The following is a 20,854-nucleotide window of genomic DNA, read 5'->3' as shown; positions in this document are numbered from 1 at the left end:
CAAAGTTTCCCTGCATCCCTTTTGCTTAATGCCAAATTTAGGTTACTCAGTAAAGGTCCGGGAAGGAAAAGCCTGCACCAGGGCCGCTGAAAGGCAGCGGGGCGCCTCCCTGATTAGGAATTCCCACCCGGTCGCCCTTATCTGAGTCACGGCACCAAACTTGTTATGGACAAATTCAACTGGGGAGGCCAATTATAGATAAATCAATTTACAAGAATTTATTAAGCAAGCGGTAGCAAGCAAAAGACAGTGTTGGGCGGCCGGGGAGTCTCCGCTCTACCTTAGCACTCCCTCCCCCTTTGCCCTTTTTGTTTTTATAGTCCTTTTTTTATTTTTTTTTTCCACCAGTTGACATATTTTCTTTCAAGGCACTCTGCACCGGTGCAATTCGTTGCTAGGGGGTCTTTCTACTGCCCTTGCTGGTCATAGGGATGAAGGCTCCTCATCTTCCTTGCAGATTGTCCTTGGCCTAAAAGTTAACTTGTATATAATTAATTACACAGTCTTCTATGCTGGTTGCATCTGCACAATTCTTAAGCAGGATACTTGCTGTTCCCTCGGCCCCCACCCCCTTCTCCTCCCACATCTTCAAATTCCCTACTCAGTTTGAATTCTTACCTCCTTCAATGCTCATTTTGATGAACAAAGACCTTTATATTTATTACAATGGTTGTGCCTTCCCAGGGTTTCTGCTGCCCTCTTCCAGCACCAGTGGCTTCTTTTCCAGCGCCGAGTCCGTACACAAGCCCCAGGTGCTGGCGAGAGGGCAGCGGTCACACCGTGTGCCACTGGGGCAGCCCCCGCATGCCCAGGGGTGCTGGGGCCAGGCTCTGCGAGCAGCAGCATCCCCCTGATGAACTCTGTCTGTGTTCCACAGGAACCCTGTCCTACAGCCCACCAGAGTGGATCCACCACCAACACTACCACGGCAAGGCAGCGACGATCTGGCCCCTGGGCCTCCTGCTGCACCACCTGGTCATGGGGAAGCACCCGTTCAGGAGGGGCCAGGAGATATCTGGGGGCAGATCTTGTTCCGACGGCTCTCTCAAAGTGGATCCTCATCTCTGGCCACAGGGGCAATACCAGTGCTGGGAGACAGCAGCAGCTCGTGAGCATCCCGCTCTGGCAGCTGCTGAGGAGGTGGCACATGTCCTGCTCTCCTGCTCTCCTCCAAAACAGGGAATTGATGGGAAAGTTTAGGCCCAGCTCTGGGCACACCCAGCATGGCCTGGACATGGGAACAGGGGGCAACTTCTCCAACTGACAGGTGATTTCTGGTTTCTCTCCCCAGAGTGCCAGGATGTCATTAAGAGGTGTTTGTCCATGCAGCCCTTGGACAGGCCATCCTTAGAAGAGCTTTTCCATGATCCTTGGGTGCAGGGTGTTTCTCTGCCCTAGAAGATGGGAGAGATCCATGTGCACAATTGGATCTAGGGGCCTGGCAGGTAAGATCTCCACACATCGCTTGGCAAGCAGTGGCAAAGCCAACCAGACAGGTTTTGTCCTGCCTGTAGCTCTGAGTAGGGGACAGCAGAAGGGAACACGCAGCTCTAGGACAGGAGCTGAGCTGGAGACCTGGTGTGGCAAGCACCGGGGGCCACCATCCCCCTGGTTTTGCTTGCCATGGTTCATGGATGTCTGGGGCCCTGGGCAGAGCCCTGACAGCCTGGTCTGGCCCCAGGGAAGGAGAAGGAGCCCCTGGAGAAGCTGCACCAGGTGGGGCTGCTGCTGCTGGGGGCAGCGAGGACGACGTCAAGGATGACAACCTCTTGCTCCACCTGGTCTCTGGCAGGCTGACGATGATGGACTTTGATTCTGACACCTTCTCCAAAGCCAGGCTCCACAGGGAATTTGCAGATGAGTCCACACACAGGGGGATGATCCCAGATTTGGGCATTGCACAGCCTGGCCGGGAACCAAAGATTCCCCTTTGCTGGGGCAGATGCAGCTGATCCTTCAGTCGGCTGCCAGGCTGCTTTTGGCAGGGCTGGGGGCAAGGGCTGGGGTGGGTATGAAATGGGAGTGGGCTCCTGGCCCTGCCAACAGCCCCCAACACCCACCGTGCCCCGGGCTGGGGCTGGGGCAGCCAGCCCAACACAAACAAACCCTTTTGTTTCCACGTCTTCTGTCTTGGAATTTTTGATCGTTGTGACCACAAGGTCATGCAGCTGAAATTCTGACTTTTTTCAGAGAGGTAATGGCAGAGGTGAATTTGTTATGTTCTCATCGACTCTCTCACATACAAGCAGGATATCCTATTACTGTTATTTCTTTCCAACCTTGAGATAAATGCATTCCTTGCTGTCAGATGCAGACTTTATAGAGAAAAGTGTAATCAAAGCTACTGTAAAATAAAAGCACAGGGCAAACCAACCCGCTCAGCAGTAGCAGCAAATGAAAGATGTGGTTACATTGCTTTGTGCTGCTTTTGTGAGTAGATGTTATTTGGTGAGATTTCTCAAGAAAAATATGTACTAAGCTACTTCTAACTATTGAACTAATCTTAAATTATTGAATTGTTTTTCAAAATATGACATTTGTTGGTTTGCAATGAGGGCCTAAGCTTCGAGGGTCTATAAGAGGATTTAATTTTCATTTATGCAAGGTATATGGCAAAAAGTAACTACCACAGGCTTGGTGATTATGTTGTTATCATTTCACTGACACCCAGAGACCTCAGCTGATTTGCTTTGGTCCTGAAGTACAAATCCAGGTCTATGCCTAAAGGAAAGGTGTACCTGATGTACCTGTGCACAGCCATGGCGCACGATGGCTTTGAGCAGCCTTTGAGCATCCTGCGAGCACACCCACTCTGGCCCTGCCTGGACATTTTGGGATGACCAAGGGGGACCCAGCTTAGGCTGCAATTTCCTTTCATTCATACTTTGTGGGTTAAAAAAACATACTGGGGAGCCCCAGATCGAGGCTTTCTCACTAAAACTCTTCTGTCAGTTTTCAGGAAAAAACAATCCCTAACCCATTTAAGGTTAGGTTATATTCATTACATGCACCAAGCTGCTGAAAAGTACAGGTTATATTCATTACATGCACCAAGCTGTTGAAAATTACAACTTTGTTTTCCTGGCATTTAGTAAAAGCTGGTCCACAGTGTGTGCTTTGTTTGGGACTCTACCTTCTCAAGGCAATGGTTTGTGATTTTTGAGAATTAACAGGCAAATGTAAACAATTAGCCTAACAGCAAGGCTTGTTCTTTTACTTCCCAAATCCTTCATTTTTTGGTGGTATTCCCCAAAATCTGCAATCCTGTAAAGTTCCTATCAGTAGTCTAAACTGCATGTACTCAGGGAGAAAGAAGAAAATCTAGCATGCAGGTGACCTGCAGGCTACACAAACTTGCTGTCAGGGGACAGTGAGATTAAGTCAGGATTAGTCAGGAAGGACCCTTCATGATTGCTAATAGGTGTGGTTTTGGATTAATTTTATATAATTTTCCATGGGTTAAAAAGGGTCACTCCCAGCTCCCATTTGTGCAAAATGCAGTTATTTGTTGTGATAAGAGGAACAGACTTTATTTGGACCTGTGCCAGAGATGACAGCAATACCATCTTCTCTGTTTTTCATATTACCCAGTGTGTTTATTTGGAAGACCAAGCAAGGCTCTTTGTGAAGAGGCAGGAAGATGGGTAAGCCCTGCCCTGAAGGTCTTGCAATCTGAAGATCTAAAACATGAAAGAAAGAAGTATAATATCCATATTTCTTCATCCCGTATTTGTGGCCTCTTTAAAACCAGCTTGAGCTCTAACCATGGCAGAAAAACTTGCAGGACTGTCCAATGACCTCAGGGAATTTATGTTTGTTTCCATGACTGCAATTTAACTGCATCTGAGAGCAGACTAAAGGCACGTCTCTGTGTCCCTGAGCTCTCCTTTGTGCTGGCATTAATAGCTGAAGGACTGTACAGGGAGCCACCTCATGGAGCCACTGTTGTAAAGGATCTGATAATTTTGTCAGGTCACTTTTGCAGCCAGACCACTTCCCTGTGCTTCCCCTGCACTCAGAATGTCTGCTCTACACAGTGGCCAGCACTTGCAGGCTGGAGCACCTTCCTCGTGCAGCTATCCATGCTTAAATGAGATTAATCTGATTGTGACTATGCAGGTGGAGCTCTCATTTCACATATAGGCAGTGTCCAACCCAGAGTCAATATTAACAGGGAGTTCATGGAGATGCTTTTGGCAGGAGCAGTGGGAGGAGAGTTCCTTGGCTAATTTTGTAGCCCAGTGAAGGTCCTAGAATGGCTGTCTAACATCACTGGGGTCCCTGGGAGTCTGGTGTCAAGGCACTGTGTGATATTAAAGGCCCACTTTGTGGAGATGTCCAGTAATATGAGTGTGGAAAAAAGCCCAAATGAATTCCAGGGAAATCTGTAGCTGTTGCAGCTACAGGAGTCCAGACATGTAATGCTGATGTTCCTGAGGGCCTCAGAAACCTTATTGTGATGGTGTTCAGGGTCAAAGATGGCCAATACTTTTAAGCTCCTTCTTTTTGAAGTCGAACTTGTCATGCTTGGGGCCCTGATTTATGATTTTTGAACATTTAGGTTGGCAGCAGAGAGAAAAGAAAATCTTTAACTTGATTTAAGGAAGAGGCTTGTCTTTGGCCTCTGTAATTTGTATTCCTGCCTGCATACAAATGCAGCCCCTGAGCTACCTTCCCAATTCTCCCCCTTGGCTCAGCCGTGTCTGTAACTCTGTGCTCTCATCCCTGCCCAGGGATGATGATGTGCCCTGGGAATTTCTCCTGGCTGGAATCTGGGCCTGCCCCCCAGGGCAGCTTGCTGAATGGGATGGGATCCTCATCACTGTCCCTGGCTGACACCACCCTCACACACAGATGGAGAGCTGGCTCTTAGTCCAGGCTTCAGGAGATTTTCCTTCATTTGGGATGATGATGATGAACAGAGCCATCTATTTTTCCCCTGCATTTTTTCCCACAACTGCTGTTACAGAATTTTTATTTTTTATCATTAAATAGGCAAACCATTCATCAAGCAAATCTGGTACTTCTCAAAATACCATAAAGCTAAAACGAAAAAAAAGCATAGGAAGATAGATGTAACTGTTTGTTTAGTTTATCTTTATGTCCAAAGTGACTAATTGATTTCAAGTGATATTTTATAGAAATAGTTGATATCCAAAGCTAAAACCTCATGTAGCAAATCTCAGCACAGATGGTATTGTGGTTGCAATAAAAGAAAAATGGCATATAGTGAATGAGTAGAGAAGATTTCAAATCCAATATAGTAAGTCTTGAAAGATGGTTGGAAAAACAGCACTTTATGTGTTGAGAAATTAGAAAGTTGGCTTCTGACAGAAATAGCACAAAACCTGGCCATAAATGATTTAATCTGCCAAACTGAGCTAAAGATACTCAAGGTAGGTGTGGAAATGAACCTTACATAAGTGAGGGCAGATAATAGCCTCTTTGCTGAGTAACAAAATAAACCCCTTAGTCTGTACCTAAAAATATCTTGTGTTATGGAAGGATCTTTTGAGGAATAATATTGAGATGGTGACAGTGTTGATTTTCTGGGTAGAGGGAAACACCTGCTTTTAGCCTATGAAACAAACCAGCTCTGTGCCTGGACACTTTCAATTCAGCAGTTCTGAATTAGTATTCCAGGAACAAAGAGTTGCTCCGAGTTCATAAGCACCAAAATACAAAACCAGACACAACTGAATACCAAAGCATAAATTTGTGAGTGCAAATATGCTGTGCATGGAGGAGGATGCGCCAAGGAAGAGTGGCACAGAATTAGAAATGAAGACTGTAATGGTTAAATAGGCGCAACTGGAAAATCTGCCCGGACAGAACACAATTATTGGAGAGGCTGGAGAGGCTGGAGAGGCTGGAGAGGCTGGGTCTACCTGGAATGTCTTGGTATAAAAGACCTGAAAGCTGAATGTCTCCTTGGCTCGAGGCTGACACTCAGCACATTGTGGGATGTCCCGTGGACATGGCTGAGAGCAAAGAGGGCACCCAGCTCCAGCACCCCTGGGCTGTGGATGGCTGGGAGCTGAGGGACTGTGAGGAGAAATGTCAGATTTTGTGCCATGGTCTTAATTTTCTCCCCTGGCCATCTGCCTTCAGCTGCTGCTGGAGATTGGCTGCTGGCTTGGACAGATCCCGGGTCTGACCCAGTTCACATTTTCTCCTCTTCAGTGACAGCAGATGAATCTTGTGAAAGTCCTTAACAGCAACAATATGTTTAGTGAAAACCTTGGTGTCTTTCTTGGAGGTGGGCAAGGTTGATGTATCACAGAACTGGGCAGATGTCTGCAAACCCTCAGAAAATCAATTGAGTATATAATAAATTTAATAAATAAATGTACCTTTCTCTAATGAATAGGAGCATTTTCAGTGTTGGCTCTGGTAGGCATGTACTTTGCAAACATATGTACGAAAGGATTAGGAAAAAATTTTGATGGAAAAAAATTAATTCAAACTCATTGACTCTAGCCTCAATAACAATATTCTATCATAATATTCACATTTTTTGCTGACTGCCCATTAATGCTATTTCTTTTACCTATTCCACTGCTGCTGAGGCATACATTATTTTCTACAAGGCTTTGAAAGGCACAGACGAGCATTTTCAATGGGAAATCCTTTACCTCTTGTTATCTGTAAGTTTTGTTAACTCTTCTAAAATAAATCTTAGGACAGTCTGAGAGTCACATTCATTCATAATCTATATGGGTTCTGCAATGAAACAACAATTAAAATAATGTCTGTAATGCTAAGGTTACTGATCTCAAGAAGAGAGTATTTGTTTCAGTTTCAGGATCATTTACAACTTCCATGATAATGGAACTGACATCTAAAGTAATTATTCTCCAAATAAATAATTAAGCTGAGTAAAGCAGGGCAATTTTAACTATTTATAGGAGGTGTCCCAAAAGACACTAATGGCAATGATTTTTTTTTTTTTTTTCTTAAAGGAAATGGGTTTACAGAATTTCTGCAAGTCATTACACAGGTCAAAGACAGCAATGTCCTCTGCTTTCAAGTAGAAGCCTTGAAGTGGCAGTCAGGGCTTTTCTTACTGCAGTTCAGACAATCTCAATGTTTTATGAAAATTATTAAGGAAGTTGGCAATGTCCAAGTCTTTTCTAGTTACTTCTGTTAATTACACAGATAGAAAATTTTCACTGCTTTGATGGAAGACTATAGATATACAGTTAAAGGATTTTAGCCTGTGTTCTAGACTCATTTACTAGATCTGCACTGAACATAACTGGAGCCCAGTGAGGACCCTAGCTGTAGAAAAGTATAATGGGAATGCAATAAAATATGGTGAGCTGACTCACTGATGTAAAACAAGTATAACATTCTAGGCTGGGTATAAGATATGTATGTTAGCACAGTCATGTGGATTCTGGCTCTTGTGTGTAGAAGAGATGCAGAGACATTTTAGGATAAGTGCAATATAAAATGCATCACTGTGTTCAAGGGTCATGTAGTAAATAACTCATTCAGAATGGGAATGGGAAACTGGGAATGGGAAAATGGGAATGGGAAACTGGGAATGGGAATGGGAATGAACTGGGGAGATCCTGGCGGAGCACGGTGAGAGCCGAAATTCGGGAATAAAAACCGGGAATTCCAGCTGGGAATTCGGGAATTCCAACTGGGAATGCGGCTGGGAAACTGGGAATGGGAATGGGGAACTGGGAATGGGAATGGGAATGGGAATGAACTGGAGAGATCCTGGCAGACCACGGTGAGAGAGGCGGAATTTGGGAATAAAAACCGGGAATTCCAGCCGGGAATTGGGAATTCCAACTGGGAATGGGAATGGGGAACTGGGAATGGGAAACTGGGAATGGGAAACTGGGAATGGGAAACTGGGAATGGGAATGGGAAACTGGGAATGGGAATGGGAAACTGGGAATGGGAATGGGGAACTGGGAATGGGAATGGGAATGAACTGGAGAGATCCTGGCGGAGCACGGTGAGAGGGGAGCTGGAAATTTGGGAATAAAAACTGGGAATTCCAGCCGGGAATCCGGGAATTCCAACTGGGAATGGGAATGGGAAACTGGGAATGGGAAACTGGGAATGGGAAACTGGGAATGGGAATGGGAAACTGGGAATGGGAATGGGAAACTGGGAATAGGAATGGGGAACTGGGAATGGAAATGGGAATGGGAATGAACTGGAGAGATCCTGGTGGAGCACGGTGAGAGGGGAGCTGGAAATTTGGGAATAAAAACTGGGAATTCCAGCCGGGAATCCGGGAATTCCAACTGGGAATGGGAATGGGAAACTGGGAATGGGGAACTGGGAATGGTAATGGGAAACTGGGAATGGGAATGGGAATGGGAAATTGGGAATGGGAAACTGGGAATGAACTGGAGAGATCCTGGCTGAGTGCAGTGAGAGAGCCAAAATTTGGGAATAAAAACCGGGAATTCCAGGCGGGAATGCGGGAATTCCAACTGGGAATGGGAAACTGGGAAACTGGGAATGAACTGGGAATGGAACTGAGGAGATCCTAGCCGAGCACGGTGAGAGAGACGGAATTTGGGAATAAAAACCGGGAATTCCAGCCGGGAATCCGGGAATTACAACTGGGTATGGGAATGGGAAACTGGGAATGGGAAACTGGGAATGGGGAATGGGAAACTGGGAATGGGGAACTGGGATCTGGGCTGGAATTTTGGGCTCAGGGTTTGGAATTCCATGATCAGGGTTGGGAATTCCTGGATCAGGGTTGGGAATTCCGGGCTCAGGGTTGGGAATTCTGGGATCAGGGTTCTGAATTTCAGGATCAGGGTTGGGAATTTTGGGCTCAGGGTTGGGAATTCGGGATCAGGGCTGGAATTTTGGTATCAGGACTGGGATTTCTCCAATCAGGGCTGGAATTTTGGGATCAGGGCTGGAATTTTGGGATCAGGCTCAGGAATTCCAGGCTCAGGGTTGGGAATTCCGGGCTCAGGGTCTGGAATTTTGGGATGAAGGTTCTGAATTCTGGGATCAAGGCTGGAATTCTGGGATCAGGGTTGGAATTTCAGGCTCAAGGTTGGGAATTCCGGGCTCAGGGCTGGGATTTCTCCAATCAGGGTTTGGAATTCTGGGCTCAGAGTTGGGAATTCCGTGCTGAGGGTTGGAATTCCGGGCTGAGGGTTGGGAATTCCGGGCTGAGGGTTGGGAATTCTGGACTCGGGGTTGGAAATTTCAGGATCAGGGTTGGAATTTTGGGATCAGTGTTTGGGAATTCTGGGCTGAGGGTTGGGAATTCCTGGCTGAGGGTCGGGAATTCAGGGCTCAGGGTTGGAATTTCAGGATTAGGGCCGGAATTCTGGGATCAGGGCTGGAATTTGGGGATCAGGGCTAGAATTCTGGGATCAGGGTTGGGAATTCCAGGCTCAGGGTTGGAATTCCGGGATCAGGGTTGGGAATTCTGGGCTCAGGGTTGGGAATTCTGGGATCAGGGCTGGAATTTTGGTATCAGGGTTGGAATTTTGGGATCAGGGTTGGAATTTTGGGATCGCGGTTTGGAATTCCGGCCTCAGGGTTGGGAATTCCGGGCTCAGGGTTTGGAATTCTGAGATCGGGGCTGGAATTTTGGTATCAGGACTGGGATTTCTGCAATCAGGGCTGGAATTTTGGGATAAGGGTTGGGAATTCTGGGCTCAGGCCATTCAATCCCTCTGGAATTCTGGGCTCAGGGCTTGGAATTTCAGGATTGGGGTTGGAATTTTGGGATCAGGTTTCTGAATTTCGGGATCAGGGTTTGGAATTTGGGAACAGGGAGGGCAAACCCCTCTGGACTTTTGGGATCAAGGCTGGAATTTTGGGATCAGGGTTCAGGATTTTTGGGCTCAGGGTTGGGAATTCCGGGATCAGGGCTGGAATTTCAGGATCAGGGTTCAGAATTCCAGGATCAGGGTTCTGAATTTTGGGATCAGGGCTGGGAATTCCGGGCTCAGGGTTGGGAATTCCGGGCTCAGGGTTGGGAATTCCAGGCTCAGGGTTCTGAATTCTGGGATCAGGGTTTGGAATTTTGGGCTCAGGGCTGGAATTTCAGGATTAGGGCCACAATTCCGGGATCAGGTCTGGAATTTCGGGATCAGGGTTTGGAATTCCGAGCTCAGGGTTAGAACTTTGGTATCAGGACTGGGATTTCTCCAATCAGGGTTGGGAATTCCGGGATCAGGGTTGGGAATTCCGGGCTCAGGGCTGGGATTTCAGGATCAGGGCTGGAATTTCGGGATCAGGGTTGGAATTTTGGGATCAGGGCTGGAATTTTGGTATCAGTGCTGGGATTTCTCCAATCAAGGCTGGAATTTTGGGATCAGGGCTGGAATTTTGGGATCAGGACTGGGAATTCCAGGCTCAGGGTTGGGAATTCTGGGATCAGGCCATTCAATCCCTCTGGAATTCCGGGCTCAGGGCTTGGATTTTCAGGATCAGGGTTGGAATTTTGGGCTCAGGGCTGGAATTTCGGGATCAGGGCTGGGATTTCTCCAATCAGGGCTGGAAATTTGGGATCAGGGTTGGGAATTCCGGGCTCAGGGTTGGGAATTCTGTGCTGAGGGTTTGGAATTCCGCGCTGAGGGTTGGGAATTCTGTGCTGAGGGTTTGGAATTCCGCGCTGAGGGTTGGGAATTCCGTGCTGAGGGTTGGGAATTCCGCGCTGAGGGTTGGGAATTCCACGCTGAGGGTTGGGAATTCCATGCTGAGGGTCGGGAATTCCGTGCTGATCCCACCCCCCTCCGGAATTGCAGGCCGGTTCCCGGAGGCGCTGGAGCAGCACCGTCAGGAGCTGCGGCTGCTGCGCGGCGCCGGCGACGCCCTCGGCACGGCCGTGGCACACCGCAAGGTGGGAGAGCGCCTGGCCGAGCTGCAGCGCTTCCCCGAGGCCCAGCAGGTCAGGAAAACCGGAATTCCGGGAATTTCCGGGAATTCTGGGGGGTTTGGGAATGTTACAGGGGGTTTGGAGGGGATTTGGTGAAGGAAAATGGGAAAAATGGGAAAATTTGGCGCACCCGCTCCTGAGCTGCAGTGCTTCCCCGAGGCTCTGCAGGTGAGAAAAATGGGAATTTTTGGAATTTTTGGGAATTTTGGGAATGTTGAGAGAAGTTTTTGGGAATTTTGGGAATGTTGAAGGGGGTTTGGAGGGGTTTGGAGGGGATTTGGTGAAGGAAAATGGGAAAAATGGGAAAATTTGGTGCACCCAGTCCTGAGCTGCAGCGTTTTCCCGAGGCCCTGCAGGTGAGAAAAAATGGGAATTTTGGGAATTTTTGGAAATTTTGGGACTATTTAAAGAGATTTTTGGGAATTTTGGGGAGTTTTAGGAATGTTAGAGGGGTTTCAGAGGGATTTGCAGAAGTTTTGGAAGGTGGAAATTGGGAAAATGGGAAAATCGGGAGCGCCCGGCTGAGCTGCAGCGCTTCCTTGAGGCCCTGCAGGTGAGAAAAATGGGAATTTTGGGAATTTTTGGAAATTTTGGGAATGTTGGGAGAAGTTTTGGGGAATTTTTGGGAGTTTTGGGAATGTTAGAGGGGGTTTGGAGGGGTTTGGTGAACAAAAATCTGAAAAATGGGAAAATTTGGCGCACCCAGTCCTGAGGTGCAGCGCTTCACTGAGGCCCTGCAGGTGAGAAAAACGGGAATTTAGGGAATTTTTGGGAATTTTGGGAATGTTGGGAGAAGTTTCTGGGAATGTTGGGAATGTTAGAGGGATTTCAGAGGGATTTGGAGAAGTTTTGGAAGGAGAAAATCGGGAAAATGGGAAAATCGGGAGCGCCCGGTCGAGCTGCAGCAATTCCCTGAGGCCCTGCAGGTGAGAAAAATGGGAATTTTGAGAATTTTTGGGAATTTTTGAGAATGTTGAGAGAGATTTTTGGGAATTTTTGGGAGTTTTGGGAATTTTTGTAATGTTAGAGGGGGTTTGGAGGGGTTTGGGATGGGTTTGGAAAGGAGAAAATGGGAAAAACGGGAGCGCCCGGCTGAGCTCCAGCGCTTCCCTGAGGCCCTGCAGGTGAGAAAAAACAGGAATTTTGGGAAGTTTTGGGAATCTTCAGAGAGATTTTTGGGAATTTTGGGGAGTTTTGGGAATGTTAGAGGGATTTTGGAGAGATTTGAGGAGATTTGGAGGGGATTTGGAAGGAGGAAATTGGGAAAATGGGAAAATCGGGAGCGCCCGGTCGAGCTGCAGCGCTTCCCTGAGGCTCTGCAGGTGAGAAAAACGGGAATTCCAGGAATTTTTGGAAATTTTGGGACTGTTGGGAGAGATTTTTGGGAATTTTGGGAAGTTTTGGGAATGTTAGAGGCGGTTTGGAGGGGATTTGGTGAAGGAAAATGGGAAAAATGGGAAAATTTGGCGCACCCAGTCCTGAGGTGCAGCGCTTCCCCGAGGCTCTGCAGGTGAGAAAAATGGGAATTTTGGGAAGTTTTGGGAATATTCAGAGAGATTTTTGGGAATTTTTGGGAGTTTTGGGAAGTTTTGGGAATGTTAGAGGGGGTTTGGAGGGGATTTGGTGAAGGAAAATCTGAAAAATGGGAAAATTTGGCGCACCCAGTCCTGAGGTGCAGCGCTTCTCTGAGGCTCTGCAGGTGAGAAAAACGGGAATTTTGGAAATTTTTGGGAATTTTTGGAATGTTGGGAGAGGTTTTTGGGAATTTGGGGAATGTTGAAGGGGGTTTGGAAAGATTTGGGGAGGTTTTGAGGAGATTTGGTGAAGGAAAATGGGAAAAATTTGGCGCACCCAGTCCTGAGGTGCAGCGCTTCCCTGAGGCCCTGCAGGTGAGAAAAAACGGGAATTTTGGGAATTTTTGGGAATTTTGGGAATATTGAGAGAGATTTTTTGGAATTTTTGGAATTTCTTGGGAATTTTGGGAATGTTAGAGGCGGTTTGGAGGGGATTTGATGAAGGAAAATGGGAAAAATTGGAAAATTTGGCGCACCCAGTCCTGAGGTGCAGCGCTTCCCCGAGGCCCTGCAGGTTAGGAAAATGGGAATTTTGGGAATTTTTGGGAATATTCAGAGAGATTTTTGGGAATTTTGGGGAGTTTTGCGAATTTTGGGAATGTTAGAGGGGGTTTGGAGGGGATTTGGTGAAGGAAAATCGGAAAAACGGGAAAATTTGGCGCACCCAGTCTTGAGCTGCAGCACTTCCCTGAGGCTCTGCAGGTGAGAAAAACGGGAATTTTGGGAATTTTTGGACATTTTGGGAATGTTGGGAGAAGTTTTTTGGAATTTTGGGAATGTTGAAGGGGATTTTGAGGGATTTGGGGAGGTTTGGAGGAGTTTTGGAAGGAGGAAATTGGGAAAATGGGAAAATCGGGAGCGCCCGGTCGAGCTGCAGCAATTCCCTGAGGCTCTGCAGGTGAGAAAAACGGGAATTTTGGTAATTTTTGGGAATGTTGGGAGAAGTTTTTGGGAATTTTTGGAATGTTGGAGGGATTTTAGAGGGATTTGGAGGAGTTTTGGAAGGAGGAAATCAGGAAAATGGGAAAATTGGGAGCGCCCGGCTGAGCTGCAGCGCTTCCCTGAGGCTCTGCAGGTGAGAAAAATGGGAATTTGGGGAATTTTTGGGAATTTTGGGAATGTTGGAGAGGTTCCCTGAGGCCCTGGATTTGAGGGCGAACCGATTTTCCCAATTTCCCCTTTTTTCCCCCATTTTTTGTGCCACACTCGGTTCGGGACTCAATATTTTTCCATTTTTCCCCAATTCTCTCCAAATTTTTCCCAATTTCCCCCAATTTTCCCCCAATTTCTCCCATTTTTCCCAATTTTGTCCTGATTTCTCCCATTTTTTTCACAATTTCCCCCAAATTTTCCCCAATTCCCCCAAATTCTCTCCCAATTTTGTCTCTATTTCCTCCCAATTTTTCTCAATTTTCTTCGAATTTTTTCCGAATTTCTCCCAATTTTCTCCTGTTTTTTCCCCATTTCCCCCCAATTTTCCCCATGTTCCCCATTTTTACCAAATTCCTGTTTTTTCTCCCCATTTCGCAGCACCAGCAGCAGCACCTGCAGGGCGCTCTCCGTCTGGGCTCGGCGGTGGAGCAGCAGCGCGCGTGGGCCACCATCGGCCGCACCTTCCTGCTCATGGCCGAGGCACCGCCCGCATCCCCAATCCCGGAATTCCCCGAATTCCCGGAATTCCCGGAATTCCCGGAAAGCCCCGAGGGAGCCGAGGGACCCTCAGGAAATTCGGGAATTTCGGGGGATTGGGCGCTGCGCCGGGCACTGGCGGCGTTCCAGAACAGCCTGGACATCGTGGAGACGCAGCTGGAAGGTGCCGAGCCAGGGGAATTTGGGAATTTTGGGGAAAATTTTGGGAATTTTTCAGGAATTTTTTGGGGATTTTTTTTGATTTTCTTGGGATTTTCCCAGAATTTTGGTATTTTGGGAGGGAATTCCCAGATTTCCTGCAGAGCCTCCGGCCCCAGCGGCTCCTGGCAGAGGCCGAGGCCACCATGGGACAGGTCAGGAAATCCGAGAATTTTCAGGAATTTTTGGGAATTTTTTCGGGAATTTTTTGTGATTTTTTGGTGATTTTTTCGATTTTTTTTCTGATTTTTTCCAATTTTTCCGAGTGTTTTTTGAGTGTTCAGACGCTTCTGGAATTTTGGGAATTTTTTGGGGATTTTTTCGGGGATTTTTCAGGAATTTTTGAGAATTTTGGGAAGTTTTTGGGAATTTTTGGGGTTATTTTGGGTGGCGTTCCAGAGCAGCCTGGACATCGTGGAGACACAGCTGGAAGGTGCCCATTGAGGGGAATTTTTGGGATTTTTGGGAATTCTGGGAAGTTTCTGGGTGTTTTCGGGAAGTTTTTTGGGAATTTTTGGGTTTTTTTTGGTGGCGTTCCAGAGCAGCCCGGACATGGTGGAGACGCAGCTGGAAGGTGCCGATCCAGGGGAATTTTGGGATTTTTTCGGGGATTTTTGGGAATTTTTTGGGATTTTTGGGAATTTTTCAGGGATTTTTGGGAATTTTTGGGAAAACTTGGGAATTTTGGGAATCCTTTAGGAGTTTTTGGGGGGTTTTGAGGGAGTTTCAGGGGATTTTTTTGGCTTTTTAAAAATTATTTCTTAGGGATTTTTAGGGAATATTTTTGATTTTTTAGGGGGTTTTGGGAAAATGTGGGGATTTTTAAAAATTTTTTGGGATTTTTGGATTTTTTAGGGCACTTTTTGGGAGTTTGGGGGATTTTTGCAGAGGTTTTGGGAATTTTTTGGGGATTTTAGGAGTTTTAGGAAATTTTTTGGGAGGTTTTAGGGAATTTTTGGGAATTTTGGGAAGTTTTTTGGGAATTTTTTGGGTTTTTTTCGGTGGCGTTCCAGAGCAGCCTGGACATCGTGGAGACCCAGCTGGAAGGTGCCAATACAGGGGATTTTTGGGAATTCTGGGGAAAATTTTGGGATTTTTTGGTCCTAAATCCTGGAATTCCTTTTTTCCCGCTGTAATTCCCGATTTTCCAGGCCAGGTGCCGTCCCGGGAACTGCTGTGGATGCGGAGCCCAAATTCCCCAATCCCAAAATTCCCAAATCCCAGAATTTCGATCCCAAATCCCAGAATTCTGATCTGAAATCCGGGAATTCTGATCCCAAATCCAGGAATTCTGATCCCAAATTCCCAAATTCTGCTCCCAAATCCCCAAATTTCAGATCCCAAATCCCGGAATTTTGATCTCAAATCCCCAATCCCAAATCACAGAATTTTCAACCCCAAATTCGGGAATTCTGATCCCAAATCCCGAAATTTTGACCCCAAATCCGGGACTTTCAATCCCAAATCCCGGAATTCCCAATTTTCCTGATTTTGGAATTTGGATTGCAAGCCCTGGAATTCTGATCAAAACCCCCCAAAATTTCGCTCCCAAATCCCCAAATTTTGACCCCAAATCCTCAAATTTCGCTCCCATATCCTGAAATTTTGTTCCCAAATCCCAGAATTCCCATCCCAAATCCCAAAATTCCCAAAATTCTGGATCCCAAATCCCAAAATTCCATATCCCAATTCCCAGAATTTCGATCTCAAATCCCCAATCCCAAATCACAGATTTTTCAATCCCAAATCCGGGAATTCTGCTCCCAAATCCCAGAATTCCTATCCCAAAATTCCAGATCCTAAATCCCAGAACTTCGATCCCAAATCCCGGAATTCTGATCGAAAACCCCCAAAATTTCGCTCCCAAATCTGGGAATTTCAATCCCAAATCCAGGAATTTTCAACCGCAAATCCACAAATTTTGCTCCCAAATCCCAAAATTCCCAAAATTCCATATCCCATATATCCAAATTTTGCTCCCAAATCTGGGAATTTTGGTCCCAAATCCCAGAATTCTCATCCCAAATTCCCAAAATTCCCAAAATTCCAGATCCCAAATTCCCAAATCTCCAATCCCAAATCCATGAATTCGGATCAAAAAACCCAAAATTTCGCTCCCAAATCTGGGAATTTTGACCTCAAATCCTCAAATTTCGCTCCCAAATCCCCAAATTTTGACCCCAATTCCCCAAATTTTGACCCCAAATCCCAGAATTCCGATCCCAATTCCCGGAATTCCCTCTTTTCCAGGGCAGGTGCCCTCCCGGGAGCTGCTGCAGATGCGGAGCCGCCTCCTCCCGGCATTGCCCATCCCAAATCCCAACATTCCCAAAATTCTGATCCCAAATCCGCAAATCCCCAAATTCCCATCCCAAATCCCGAAACTCCTGAACCCAAATCCCAAATTCCTGATCCTAAATCCCAAAATTCCCGATCCCAAATCCCCAAAATCCTCATCCCAAACCCCAAACCCGAAATCCCAAATTTCCCATTCCAAATTCCCAAAATTCTATCCCAAAATCCCAAAATCCCGAAATTCCGGATCATTAATTCCCCAAACTCCTGATCCCAAAATACCAACCAAAATCGCATCAAAAATCCCAAATCCCCAAATCCCAAAATTCCCGATCCCAAATTCCCAAAATCCCAAAAACCTGATCCCAAATCCATCCCGTTCCCACATTCCCGGGCCTTGGAGCCCTTGGAGGTCGGAACCCCAAATTCCCAAATTTCCCACCCCAAAATTCCCAAAATCCCAAAATTCCCATTCCAAATCCTCAAAATTCTGATCCTAAATCACCAAAATCCCAAACTTCCTGCTCCTAAATCCCCAAATTCCTGATCCTAAATCCCCAAATTCCCAAAATTCCTGGTCCTAAACTCAAAATTCCCGATTCTAAATCCCCAAATTACTGACCCAAAATTCCCCAAATTCCATCCCAAATTCCCAAAATCTCAAAATCGTGATCCCAAATCCATCCCCATTCCCACATTCCCGGGCCTTGGAGCCCCTGGAGGTGGGAACCCCAAAATCCCGAAATTCCATCCCAAAATTCCCAAAAATCAATCCCAAACCCCCAAAATTCTGATCCTAAATTCCCAAAATCCCAAAATTCCCATTCTAAATCCTCAAAATTCTGATCCTAAATCACCAAAATCCCAAAATTCCCGCTCCTAAATCCCGAAATTTCCAATCATAAACCACCAAAATCCCAAATCCCCAAATTGCCAATCCTAAATCCCCAAATTCCTGATTCTAAACCCCAAATTCCCGATCCTAAATCCCCAAATCCTCAAAATCCCAAAATTCCCGATCCTAAATCCCAAAATTCCCGCCCCAAAATTCCCAAAATCCCGAAATTCCTGATCCCAAATCCATCCCCATTCCCACATTCCCGGGCCTTGGAGCCCCTGGAGGTGGGAACCCCAAAATCCCAAATTTCCCGTCCCAAAATTCCCAAAATCCCGAAATTCCTATTCCAAATCCTCAAAATTCTGATCCTAAATCACCAAAATCCCAAAACTCCCGCTCCTAAATCCCCAAATTCCCGATCCCAAACCACCAAAATCCCAAATCCCCAAATCCCCAACATTCCTGATCCTAAATCCCAAATTCCTGATCCAAAATCCCAAAATTCCCATCCCAAATTCCCGATCCCATATCCCCAAATTCTTGACCCCAAATGCCCAGGCCAAACTCCTGATCATAAACCCCAAATTCCAGATCCTAAATTCCAAAATCCCCAAAATTCCCGATGCTAAATCCCCAAATCCTCAAATTCCCAAAACCCCCAATCCCCAAATTCCCCAAATTCCTGATCCCAGATCGCAAAATTCCCAAAGTCCCAAATCCCAAAATTCTTGATCCCAAATCCCCCAAACCCCAAATTCCCCAAAAATTCCCGAATCTCAAAATCCCATTCCCAAAATACATAATTCCCAAATCCCAAAATTCCTGATCCCAAATCCCCAAATGTCCAAATTCCCAAATCCCGAAATTCCCAAAATCCCAAATCCCCAAATTCCCCAACTGGTCTGAACTGGTTTGAACCGGTCTGGACTGGTTTGAACTGGTTTGGACTGGTTTGGACTGGTTTGAACCGGTCTGGACTAGTTTGAACTGGTTTGAACTGGTATGAACTGGTTTGAACTGGTTTGGACTGGTTTGGACTGGTTTGAACTGGTTTGGACTGGTTTGGACTGGTTTGGATTGGTTTGAACTGGTTTGAACTGGTCTGGACCGGTTTGAACCGGTCTGGACTGGTTTGAACTGGTTTGGACTGGTTTGAACTGGTTTGAATTGGTTTGAACCGGTCAGGACTGGTTTGAACTGGTTTGGACTGGTTTGAACCGGTTTGGACTGGTTTGAACTGGTTTGATCTGGTTTGAACTGGTTTGGACTGGTTTGAACTGGTTTGAACTGGTCTGGACTGGTTTGAACCGGTCTGGACTGGTCTGAACTGGTTTGGACTGGTCTGGACTGGTTTGAACTGGTTTGAACTGGTCTGAACTGGTTTGAACCGGTCTGGACTGGTTTGAACTGGTTTGGACTGGTTTGGACTGGTTTGAACTGGTTTGAACCGGTTTGAACTTGTTTGGACTGGTTTGGACTGGTTTGAACCGGTCTGGACTGGTTTGAACTGGTTTGAACTGGTTTGAACCGGTTTGGACTGGTTTGAACTGGTTTGAACTGGTTTGAACTGGTTTGAACTGGTCTGGACCGGTTTGAACCGGTCTGGACTGGTTTGAACTGGTTTGAACTGGTTTGGACTGGTCTGAACTGGTTTGAACCGGTCCAAACTGGTTTGGACTGGTCTGAACTGGTTTGAACCGGTCCAAACTGGTTTGGACTGGTTTGAACTGGTTTGGACTGGTTTGGACTTGTCTGGACTGGTTTGGACTGGTCTGAACTGGTTTGAACTGGTCTGGACTGGTTTGGACTGTTTTGAACTGGTTTGAACTGGTCTGAACTGGTTTGAACTGGTTTGAACCGGTCTGGACTGGTTTGAACTGGTTTGGACTGGTGTGAACTGGTTTGAACTGGTTTGGACTGGTTTGAACTGGTTTGAACCGGTCTGGACTGGTTTGAAGTGGTTTGAACTGGTCTGGACTGGTTTGAACTGGTTTGGACTGGTTTGGACTGGTTTGAACTGGTTTGAACTGGTTTGAACTGGTTTGAACCGGTTTGAACAGGTTTGAACCGGTCTGGACTGGTTTGGACTGGTTCGAACTGGTTTGGACTGGTCTGAACTGGTTTGGACTGGTTTGAATTGGTTTGAACTGGTTTGAACTGGTTTGAACCGGTCTGGACTGGTTTGAGCTGGTTTGAACTGGTTTGAACTGGTTTGAACCGGTCTGGACTGGTTTGAACCGGTCTGGACTGGTTTGAACTGGTTTTAACTGGTTTGAACCGGTTTGGACTGGTTTGGACTGGTTTGATCTGGTTTGAACTGGTTTGAACTGGTTTAAACCGGTCTGGACTGGTTTGAACTGGTTTGAACTGGTTTGGACTGGTTTGGACTGCTTTGAACTGGTTTGAACTGGTTTGAACTGGTTTGAACTGGTTTGAACTGGTTTGGACTGGTTTGGACTGGTTTGAACCGGTCTGGACTGGTTTGAACTGGTTTGAACTGGTCTGGACTGGTTTGAACTGGTTTGAACTGGTTTGGACTGGTTTGAACTGGTTTGGACTGGTTTGAACCGGTCTGGACTGGTTTGAACTGGTTTGAACTGGTTTGAACCGGTCTGGACTGGTTTGAACTGGTCTGAACTGGTTTGAACCGGTCTGGACTGGTTTGAACTGGTTTGGACCGGTTTGGACTGGTTTGAACTGGTCTGGACTGGTTTGAACTGGTTTGGAGTTGTCTGGACTGGTTGGAACTGGTCTGGACTGGTTTGGACTGCTTTGAACTGGTTTGAACTGGTTTGAACTGGTTTGAACCGGTCTGGACCGGTTTGAACTGGTTTGAACCGCTTTGGACTGGTCTGGACCGGTTTGACCCGGTCTGGACTGGTCTGAACTGGTTTGGACTGGTTTGGACTGGTTCGAACTGGTTTGTACAGGTTTGAACTGGTCTGAACTGGTTTGAACCGGTCTGGACTGGTTTGAACTGGTTTGGAGTGGTTTGGACTGGTTTGAACTGGTTTGGACTGGTTTGAACTGGTTTGAACCGGTCTGGACTGGTTTGAACTGGTTTGAATTGGTTTGAACTGGTCTGGACTGGTTTGAACTGGTTTGGACTGGTTTGAACTGGTTTGAACCGGTCTGGACTGGTTTGAACTGGTTTGGACTGGTTTGGACTGGTTTGAACCGGTTTGAACTGGTTTGGACTGGTTTGAACTGGTTTGGACTGGTTTGGACTGGTTTGGACTGGTTTGGACTGGTTTGAACTGGTCTGGGCTGGTTTGAACTGGTTTGGACTGGTTTGAACTGGTTTGGACTGGTCTGGACTGGTTTGAACTGGTTTGGAATGGTTTGAACTGGTTTGGACCGGTTTGAACCGGTCTGGACTGGTTTGAACTGCTTTGAACTGGTTTGGACTGGTTT

At 46.5% G+C, this 20,854-nt stretch overlaps 1 protein-coding gene across 1 annotated transcript in view; it reads left to right on the top strand.

The window, feature by feature from the left end:
• Nucleotides 1-20,854, top strand: part of LOC140685182 (uncharacterized) — a 338,081-nt gene that overhangs the window by 251,529 nt on the left and 65,698 nt on the right. The window lies entirely within an intron of this gene.

Source organism: Taeniopygia guttata, chromosome 16 (genome assembly GCF_048771995.1).
Source record: "Taeniopygia guttata chromosome 16, bTaeGut7.mat, whole genome shotgun sequence".
Taxonomy (NCBI): domain Eukaryota; kingdom Metazoa; phylum Chordata; class Aves; order Passeriformes; family Estrildidae; genus Taeniopygia; species Taeniopygia guttata.
This window is presented reverse-complemented; position numbering and strand designations above follow the sequence as displayed.